The sequence below is a fragment of the Hippopotamus amphibius genome, chromosome 12 (genome assembly GCF_030028045.1).
Source record: "Hippopotamus amphibius kiboko isolate mHipAmp2 chromosome 12, mHipAmp2.hap2, whole genome shotgun sequence".
Taxonomy (NCBI): domain Eukaryota; kingdom Metazoa; phylum Chordata; class Mammalia; order Artiodactyla; family Hippopotamidae; genus Hippopotamus; species Hippopotamus amphibius.
The window spans coordinates 53,240,539-53,251,931 of record NC_080197.1 but is presented as its reverse complement, the minus strand read 5'-3'; positions in this window follow the sequence as shown (position 1 = coordinate 53,251,931).

The window sequence follows — 11,393 nt, the reverse complement described above, 5'->3', positions numbered from 1 at the left end:
AAGTGCTTTTCTTTTTTTTTGGCCTTACCACGCGGCATGTGGGATCCCAGACCAGGGATGGAACCCACACCCCTCGCACTCGAAAATGCAGAGTCTCAACCGCTGGACCACCAGGGAAGTCCCTCAAGTGCTTTTCTTAAAATTTGGATAAACTATTTTTCCTGTATCAGTACAGAAATTCCCCTATATACAAACGAGTTCCATCCTGAAAGTGCATTTGTAAGTCCAATTTGTTCGTAAGTCCAACAAAGTTAGCCTAGGTACCCAACTAACACAATTGGCTATATAGTACTGTACTGTAGTGGGTTTATAATGCTTTTTACACAAATGATACATAAAAAAACACAAAAAAATAAAGAAAACATATTTAATCTTACAGTATAGTACCTTGAAGAGTAGAGTAGTACAGTCCAACAGCTGGCATACAGCGGCTGGCATCAAGTGAATGGGCAAGAAGAGTTACTGACTGGAGGAGGGAGAGGAGGTGGGAGATGGTAGAGCTGAAGGATCATCAGCAATAGGAGACGAAGGGCAAGATGCAACTTCACTCACACCTGATGTTGATGGCACAGGTTCTGGTTCCTTGCTGGATTCAATTCTATCTGCCCTCTTGGAAAAGGATCCAGTGATGTTTGGATAGCAGCTCTTTTTTTCTCGTCATAGATGACATGGCAGCACTGGATTGCATCCTGAACAGCTGTGCAACTTTTGTGTACTGTTCTACATTTGGGTCCTGTGCCTCAACTAAGAGTGCCTCCTCAGATAAAGAAAACCCCCTTGCCATTCCCTGCATCTTGAATCTCTTTGGTTCTTCAGTTACTTCTTCTTCCTCTTGTCTCTCTGTCCTTTCTCTGGGCCTCCAATTTCATTGGGTCTTAATTAGTTCAGTACATTCCTTCATCAGTAATTTCTCGAAGCGTTTCAGGAAATTCCCAGGCAGCTACTGTATCTGCACTCACTGCCTTGCCACTTACTTTTATGCTGTGAAGGTTGGCTCTAGCCTTGAACCGATGAAACCAGCCATGGCTGGCGTTAACAGATGCGCCCTCTGATTCTTTCTTGTGTTTCTTCTCCAGTCTTCATAAAGGCTTTCTCTCTAATCAGCATTAAGCTGAGCAGGACTCGACACTGATACCGATCCTGCGTCCACACACGAGGTCTCCCCATCTCCTTTGGAGAAGTCTCCCTCATCACTTTTCCACGCCTCCTTGATATTATTGTCAACATCACTGGCACAGCAGACTTCACGTGTTCCATGATCTTGTCCTTGTTCTTTAGAATCGTGCTGATGGTTGAACAATTCATGTTATAAGAACAAGCGACGTCTACCATCTTTTTGCCTCGCTCCACTCTCTCAATTATTTTCACTTTTGTTTCCATCGTCATCTCTTGGTGCTTCTTAGCAGCACCAGCTACATCACTGCTGCTTTAATGTTTGCTTCTGGACATTCTGGGCTTGAAATAAAGATACTATACTACTGTATCTTTACTGATACTTTACTACTGTACAGTAAAGTGCACAGAAGCACAACAACCGTAGAGGATGCATGCCCATGACAATGTATGCCAGACAGGTGAACTAATTTATGTGATTGGACCTGCGAACACACATTCCCATCTTTGACAGTTCTCAACTTGAAGAGTTTGTATGTATGTTTTTGGCTACAGGTAACAAAAAACCTGACTAACAGTGACTTAACAATTAGGACAATTTATTTTGTTATTTATCTGGGATTCAAGAGGCAGGAAGTTTCAGCGTTGATTCAGTAGTGTATTAACTTAGCAATGCCCAGGACTCTTTCCATTATTCTGTTCAGCCACCCTCAATATATCAGTATCATCATCCCTCTCAGTCAGGAGATGGCTACAGCAGTTCAGGACTTACAACTGTATCTTTACAAAACCACATCTAAAAGCAGGAGTTGGGGGGGGGGGGTATGGAGTGGGTTGCTTTTAATAAGCTCTCTTATTGAGGAAGAAAATCCTTCCCAGAAACCCGCATCATATCTCCCCTCAAAATCCAGAACCAGATCACACGCTCCCCCAAAATAACAGCTGGCAAAGAAAACAGTTACCATGATTCCCTGACCTCATCCAGTTTTTCTATGAAGAAGCACAACTTTTCTGACCACACTGATGCCAACATTTGAATGAAACAGGATTTTGTTAACAAGGAAAAGTGGGGATGGTAGTTGAGTAGACGGCCAAGAGTGCTTGCCACATTCTTTTAATTTGTAATTAATTTTTGAAGTGATATATTTAAGGTGTATAAAACCAAATAGGAAAAAACACTTTATTAAATGAGATATGGGGCTTTTGTAACTCTGTAATACATTTTCTGACTTCTTTATATACTCCACCACTAATTCACTCTTAATCAATCCTGGAACATTTCAGCTCAAAGAATATACCTCTTCCATCAATAAGTAAATAAAAATAAATAAAATAAATAAAATATGATAAAGGAAATTTATTTAAATCAGGCACATATAGGAAGGTTTAGAAAAAGTCTACCAGAATGTTATTTTAATTTATAAAAGTGCAAAAAAAAAAGGTATTTATACACAAATATATGTATACCACATTTCATCCATCTCAAGACACATTTTTTTCTTTTTTTTACTTTTTAACATCTCTGAAATTGGGTTGCATCTTATAATCAACAGCATCATGTAATTGCTGAAAACCAAATAGCTCCTGATAAAATGTATCATTGTGCACGTGTCATAAACTTAGTCATTGAGAGTTTTTATTTTTGTAATAATGGTAAAAATACATAGCATGAAATTTACCATCTTAAGTGTACAGTAGTGTTAACTCTGCACATTATTGCACAACAGACTCTAGAGCTTTCTCCTCTTGCAAAACCAAAGCTCTATACCCATTGAACAATTGCTCCCCTTCCCCCCCCCACCCCAACCCTAGGCAACTACCATCCTACTTTCTGTTTCTAAGAGTTTGACTATTTTAAATACCTCATGATCACTGAGTTCGTGCATTGTAGATATCTGCATGGTGGATTTTTTTGGGGGGAGGTGGTTGCGTTGGGTCTTTTTTTTGTTTTAATTTTATTTATTTATTTATTATTTATTTTTTATTTATTGGCTGCATTTCGTTGCTGCGTGCGGGCTTTCTGTAGTTCCGGAGAGCAGGGGCTACTCTTCATGGTGGTGCCCAGCTTCTTGTTGCGGTGGCTTCTATTGTCGAGGAGCACAGGCTCTAGGCACGTGGGCTTCAATCGTTGAGGCACGTGGGCTCAGTACTTGTGGCTCTCGGGCTCTAGAGCCCATGCTCAGTAGTTGTGGAGCACGGGCTTAGTTGTTCCACAGCATGTGGAATCTTCCCGGACCAGGGATTGAACCTGTGTCCCCTGCATTAGCAGGCAGATTCTTAACCACTGCACCACCAGGGAAGCCTGCATTGGGTCTTTGTTGCTATGCATGGGCTTTCTCTAGTTGTGGCAAGCGGGGTTTACTCTTCGTTGTGGCGTGCAGGCTTCTCACTGGGACGGCTTCTCTTGTGGTGGAGCATGGGCGCTAGGTGCACAGGCTTCAGTAGTTGTGGCCTTTGTTGCTCTGCGGCATGTGGGATCTTCCCAGACTGGGGATTGTACCCATGTCCCCTGCATTGGCAGGTGGATTCTTAACCACTGCACCACCAGGGAAGTCCTTAAATGCATTTAAAATGTCTCCAAAGAGATTTCACTATAACATTGAATTAAAACAAAAATCTTAGGGCTTCCTAGGTGGTGCAGTGGTTAAGAATCCACCTGTCAATGCAGGGGACATGGGTTCGATCCCTCTCCAGGAAGATCTCACATGCCACGGAGCAACTAAGCCCGTGCGCCAGAACTATTGAGCCTGCGCGTTAGAGCCCATGAGCCACAGCTATTGAGCCCATGTGCTGCAACTACTGAAGCCCACGTGCCTAGAGCCTGTGCTCCACAACAAGAGAAGCCACGGCAATGAGGAGCCCGTGCACCACAACAAAGAGTAGCCCCACTCACTGCAACTAAAAGAAAGCCTGTGCACAGCAAAAAAGACCCAACACAGCCAATAAAATAAATAAATTTATTTTTAAAAAAATCTTAGAATATACTGTATTTAGAAAGATACAGAAACAGAGCAATGGTATAAATGTGATATTAATAACATTAGTAATGGGTGCAAATGTGATATTAGCAAGTATTTGTCAGAGGAATGACTGTATTTCCATATTTCCTTGAAAAAAAAAACTAAGACTTTTATGGGATGTAGCCCCTGAGACTAACAAATTTATCTTTATGATCTGGATCTGCCCACTTCATGGGTTACTGTTTCATAGCACTGAACTGGTCTATGGAAAGCATGTACATCAATACCTACTGCTATTTAAACAACCAAAATAGCCAATAACATATGGAAAGCTTGATTATTCAGAATCTTAGAGCTGTGTTTCCTGGTCAGGAAAGAGGAGTGTAGCAGTATAGAACTACATTCCATTATTCCATGCTCTAACTGTCCTGGCAACCAATGAGATAGTTCAGCAGCATTTATGTATGAGATGTTTAACAAATCATAACCAAACCACCATAACAAAAACTAAATTAAAAAAAAACCCAACAAACCCATGATGTAGGTAGCAGAAAGAGGTGAAGATGTGTCCACAGGAATAAAGAAAGTTTTTTTTAAACTTCCTATATGTGCCAGACTTAAGTAAATTTCCCAAATATTTCATCATTCATTCATTCAGTCTTGGAGGTGGTATATCCTTTGAGATGAAACATTACAGTATTGATCAGTTTTTTTTTTTAAAGCTCTTTATTGTAATATAATTGCTTTATACTCTTGTACCAGCTTATGAGATACACCAAAGTGAATCAGCTATATTTAAACACATATCCCCATATCCCCTATCTCCCGTGACTCCCCCCCACCCTCCCTGTCCCTGCCCTCCAAGGCATCACCCATCATCGAGTTGATCTCCCTTTGTTATACAGCAACTTCCCACTGGCTATCTATTTTACAGTTGGTAGTATATATATGTCTATGCTACTCTCTCACTTTGTCACAGCTTCCCCTTCGCCCCCTGCCCCCCAACCCTGTGTCCTCCAGTCCATTCTCCGCATCTGCATCCTTATTCTTGTCCTGTCACTGGGTTCATCAGTATCATTTTTTTTTTTTTAGATTCCGTATATATGAGTTAGCATACAATATTTGTTTTTCTCTTTCTGGCTTAATTCACTCTGTGTGACAGACTCTAGGTCTATCCACCTCATTATTTATAGCTCCATTTCATTCCTTTTTATAGCTGAGTAATATTCCATTGTATATATATGCCACATCTTCTTTATCCATTCGTTTGTTGATGGGCATTTAGGTTGCTTCCATGTCCTGGCTATTGTAAATAGTGCTGCAATAAACATTCCGGCACATGTTTCTTTTTGAATTATGGTTTTCTCTGGATATATGCCCAGAAGTGGGATTACTGGATCATATGGTAGTTCTATTTGTAGTTTTTTAAGGAACCTCCAAACTGTTTTCCATAGTGGCTGTACCAACTTACATTCCCACCAACAGTGCAGGAGAGTTCCCTTTGCTCCACACCCTCTCTAACATTTGTTGTTTCTAGATTTTGTGATGATGGCCATTCTGATTGGTGAGAGGTGATAACTCATTGCAGCTTTGACTTGCATTTCTCTGATGATTAGTGATGTTGAGCATCTTTTCATGTGTGTGTTGGCCATCTGGATGTCTTCTTTGGAGAAATGTCTATTTAGGTCTTCCGCCCATTTGTGGATTGGGTTATCTGCTTTTTTGGTATTAAGCTGCATGAGCCGCTTGTATATTTTGGAGATTAATCCTTTGTCTGCTGCTTCATTGGCAAGTATTTTCTCCCATTCTGAGGGTTGCCTTCTTGTCTTGTTTATGGTTTCTTTCACTGTGCAAAAGCTTTTAAGTTTCATGAGGTCACATTTGTTTCTTCTTGATTTTATTTCCATGATTCTAGGAGGTGGGTCAAAAAGGATCTTGCTTTGATGGATGTCATAGAGTGTTCTGCCTATGTTTTCCTCTAAGAGTTTTAGAGTGTCTGGCCTTACATTTAAGCCTTTAATCCATTTTGAGTTTATTTTTGTGTATGGTGTTAGGAAGTATTCTAATGTCATTCTTTTACATGTAGCTGTCCAATTTTCCCAGCACCACTTCTTGAAGAGGCTGTCTTTGTTCCATTGTATATTCTTGCCTCCTTTGTCAAAGATAAGGTGCCCATATGTGCATGGGTTTACCTCTGAGTTCTCTATTCTGTTCCATTGATCTTCCTTTCTATTTTTGTGCCAGTACCATATTGTCTTGATCACTGTAGCCTTGTAGTATAGTTTGAAGTCAGGAAGCCTAATTCACCAACTCCTTCTCTCCTTCTCAAGACTGCTTTGGCTATTTGGGGTCTTTTGCATTTTCATACAAATCGTAAGATTTCTTGCTCTAGTTCTGTGAAAAATGCTGTTGGTAATTTGATAGGGGTTGCGTTGAATGTGTAAATTGCTTTGGGTAGTACAGTCATTTTCACAATGTTGATTCTTCCAATGCAAGAACATGGTATGTCTCTCCATCTGTTTGTATCATCTTTCATTTCTTTCCTCAGTGTCTTATAGTTTTTTGCATATAGGTCTTTTGCCTCCTTAAGCAGGTTTATTCCTAGGTATTTCATTCTTTTTGTTGCAATGGTAAATGGGAGAGTTTCCTTAATTTCTCTTTCTGCTCTTTCATTGTTAGCGTATAGGAATGCAAGAGATTTCTGTGCATTAATTTTGTATCCTGCTACTTTACTAAATTCATCGATTAGTGCTAGCAGTTTTATGGTAGAGTCTTTAGGGTTTTCTATGTATAATATCATGTCATCTGCAAAGAGTGACAATTTTACTTCTTTTCCAGTTTGGATTCCTTTTATTTTTTCTTCTCTGATTGCTGTGGCTAAAACTTCCAAAACTATGTTGAATAACAATGGTGAGAGTGGACACCCTTTTCTTGTTCCTGTCCTTAGAGGGAATGCCTTCAGTTTTTCACCATTTAGAATGATGTTGGCTTTTGGTTTCTAATATATAGCTTTTATTATGTTGAGGTAATTTCCTTCTATGCCCATTTTCTGGAGAGTTTTTATCACAGATGGATGTTGAATTTTGTCAAAAGCTTTTCCCGCATCTATTGAGATTATCATATGGTTTTTATCCTTCAATATGTTGATATGATGTATCACATTGATTTGCGTATATTGAAGAATCCTTGCATTCCAGGGATAAACCCCACTTGATCATAGTGTATGATTTTTTTAATGTGCTGTTGGATTCTGTTAGCTAGTATTTTGTTGAGGATTTTTGCATCTATATTAATCAGTGATATTGGCCTGTAATGCTCTTTTTTTTGTGACATCTTGGCCTGGTTTTGGTATCAGGGTTACGGTGGCCTCACAGAATGAGTTTGGGAGTCTTCCTCCTTCTGTTATATTTTGGAAGAGTTTGAGGACAGGTGCTAGCTCTTCCCTAAATGTTTGATAGAATTCACCTGTGAATCCATCTGGCCCTGGGCTTTTGTGTGTTGGGAGATTTTAATCACAGTCTCAATTTCCGTACTTGTGATTGGTCTGTTCTTATTTTCTATTTCTTCCTGGTTTAGTGTTGGAAGATTGTATTTTCCTAAGAATGTATCCATTTCTTCCAGGTTATCCAATTTATTGGCATATAGTTGTTTGTAGTAGTCTCTCATGATCTTTTGTATTTCTGTGGTGTCAGTTGTTACTTCTCCTTTTTCATTTCTAATTCTGTTGATTTGCGTCTTCTCCCTTTTTCTCCTGATAAGTGGGGCTAATGGTTTATCAATTTTGTTTATCTTCTCAAAGAACCAGCTTTTAGTTTCATTGTTGATCAGTATTTTTTGATCGGATGGGCTAAAAGTGAGGGATGTGGACAGCTAATGTGATTTCTAAAATGCAAATCTGATAACATCACTTCTTGCTTAAAACTTAAGAATCATTCCCCTGGCATCAGAATAAAGTCCTAACTTTTTTTTTTTAAGTTGAAGTGTAGTTGCTTTACAATGTTGTGTTAATTTCTGCTGTACAGCATAGTGACTCAGTTATATTTTTTATATTTTTTTCATTATGGTTTATCCCAGGACACTGAATACAGATCCTTGTACTATACAGTAGGACCTTGTTGTCCATCCATTCTGTCTGTAATTGTTTGATTCTACCAACCCCAAACTCCCAGTCCATTCCTCTTCTCCCCCTGCCCCTTGGCAACCACAAGTCTGTTCTCTGTGTCTGTGAGACTGTTTCTGCTTTATAAATGGGTTCATTTGTGTCATATTTTATACTCCACATATAAATGATATCATATGGTATTTGTCTGTCTCTTTCTGACTTACTTCACTTAGTATGATAATCTCTAGGTCCATCCATGTTGTTGCAAATGGCATTTTTTTATTTAAAGTCCTAACTCTTTACCATGATATACATGGATATTAATGATCGGACTCTACTTTTTCTCCAGCTTCATTTCTCTCTTCCCAGACCCTGTAAGTGCAATTTTGTCTGTCTCTCCCCTGACCACCTGCCCCCCCCCCCCCCACACACACCCTGCTTCTGCCTTTCTCCCTTGTGTGTCCTGCTCTTTACACTAGGGTAACTATTCACCCCCTCCACCAGGCAAACTCCTCACTTTCCGGTCTCCTTTAATTTCAATGTCCTCTAGGAAACTTCTCTTAATAGGCCAGGTTCAAGTTGGGTGCTCCTCTCCTAATCTCATTGAGCTATAGGCTCCGTGAAGCCACATACCGTGTTCTTTAGAAAGTAATTGCTTTCTTTCCAGTTTCCAAATGATTTAAAAAAGATATTGACTGATCCCTTTAAGAAGCAACAGTTGTCAATTTAAGTACAAGGCCAAACTTGTACCATGATAGTTTCAGGTGACACCTCAAATTTGTGCAAATCTTCTAAGCGGTATGTATATATACTTCCTTAAAAGGTCATTAATATATGCAATAGCTGGTCAAACTATAGACACAGAAATTAAACATGTTATAAACTATTCACTTTAGACCTACATAAAACAATGGAAATCTCAACTTGTACCAACTTAAAATATCATACTGTTTACTAAGTTTCTGTTAAAATAAATGTATCATCTTCTTCAATTAGGTCTTCATGAAATTATCTTCTGTATTGTGAACAACAAAAACAAAAAACAAAGAGCATCATTCACTAACCAGTTATACAAGGGTTAAGTCACAACCCACTGCAGTTGCCCAGGACAGTACACCCTGAGATGAATTCAGGATGAAAAAACAGGATGAGGCCCTCTGTTCTCTGGATAAACAGACCCTTAGTTAGATGTATATCTCAAGAAGAATTTAAATTACCCCAGATTCTTGCATCTTCCCATACATAGAAAAGCCCTAAAATCATTAACTTGAGATATCTGTTTCTGTGGCTACTGTAGTAGTAATCTTTTACTAAGATGCAGGCATTACTACACATATTTCCTAGGCAAAAAATTCTGGCTGACTTCTCCCCTACCTCTTTGGAGCAGTTTACCCAGAGCTACTGAGAGGCTGTCTCCTGGGCTATAGTCCTCAGCAAGACCCTGAATAAAACTTAAAACTGGGTTTTTAAGTTAACAGTTTGTCAGCCCCAAACACTACTTCATAAAGTCAGCATAATTCATGCCTTTTAGTGACCTTTATTACTTTGATGATATTTATATAAATTCCTACCCAGTGACAGCATCAAAGTAAATAACTAATGCATTTGTAATTCATTTACTGAGCAAATAACACAATTTATTATTAAAGCACAAGAAGTTTTTTTCTTTCTCTAGTGAGATTAAAATGAGTTGAATCTGCTGCAAAGCATTGATTTCTCTTAAATTCTAGTTTTGGAAGTGATGTTCTGTCCACAGTTGAAGCAGCTTATTGATTCATAATTTTTCTCCTAGATATTCTTTTTTGGTTTTATCTTATTTATTAGGGACTAGATCAATCTGAGACTGGTCACGTTGTTAAAATTAAACTGAATGTTTGTTTAAAACATTTCAATTAGAATTAAAAGACATATCAGGGACTTCACTGGTGGTGCAGTGGTTAAGAATCTGCCTGCCAGTGCAGCAGACATGGGTTCAATCCCTGGTCTGGGAAGATCCCACATGGCATGGAGCAACTGAGCCTGTGAGCCACAACTACTGAAGCCTGTGCGCCTAGAGCCTGTGCTCTGCAACAAGAGAAGCCACTGCAATGAGGAGCCCGCACACAGCAATGAAGAGTAGCCCCTGCTTGTCACAACTAGAGAAAGCCTGTGTGCAGCAATGAAGACCCAACACAGCCAATAAATAAATACATTAAAAAAAAGACATATCAATATATTTTTATAAAAATATTATATACAAATATATATTTATATAAATATTATAATTATTTATATAAATAATATTGTTTTATGATTTATAAATATATAAATACATTTATAAATATAATATATAAATATATATATTATTACATTAATTATTATATTTATTGTATTTATATATAACAATTATTTATATATAATATAATTTATATATAATATATAATATAAATTATTATATATTATATATTAAAAGATAAGTATATTTTTATAAGTATATTTATATAATAGAAAATAAAATATATTTTATATAAAATATGTTTTTATATAAAATATATGAATTTTGCTACACTGGAAAATATAAAGACAAAATTTAAGGAATGTGAATTAGTTCACAGTCTTCCTATGCATTTTGCTAGTCTGATCTTGCATGTTAATTCATAGGGAAGAGGTGACTCTGGACTGCCAGCTCCTCTTCATACAGTGGCCCCATCATGGTCTAGGGTGCAGGTCCTTCCACTGGGCCCTCTGTATTCTAGCTGGCAGCTGGAGAAGTGGAGCAGAGTTTCGTTTCATGGCCAGGGTGCAAAAACCAGGCCTGGAGGTGACACATATTACTTCTGCCCACAAAATTTTGAAGAATGCAATGACGTGGCTCCACATAACTGCAAGGGAAGGTTTAAATCAGTCTCCTTGTGTGCCCAAGGAAAATGGTGCATAATTGAGTCAGCATTCAGCATTGTCTCAGCCACAGAGACATGGAGTGTAAGCACCTGTGTACTGCATGCACCTCTGTATTTCAGGACCCGCACAGCTCTCACTCAGTATGTGTTAAATGAATTACTACCAGATTTCTATTAGCTATATAAGCAAATAAAATAGTACATAAGGACTATGTGTATAAGATGATATTCAAAAATTTTGTTCTAATCTAACCTACAGTAAACTGAGATCAAATAAAGTTCTGTTGACCCATGCATTTAGTGTTGCAAAAATACAGTCATCAAAAGCAAAGTCCCCTA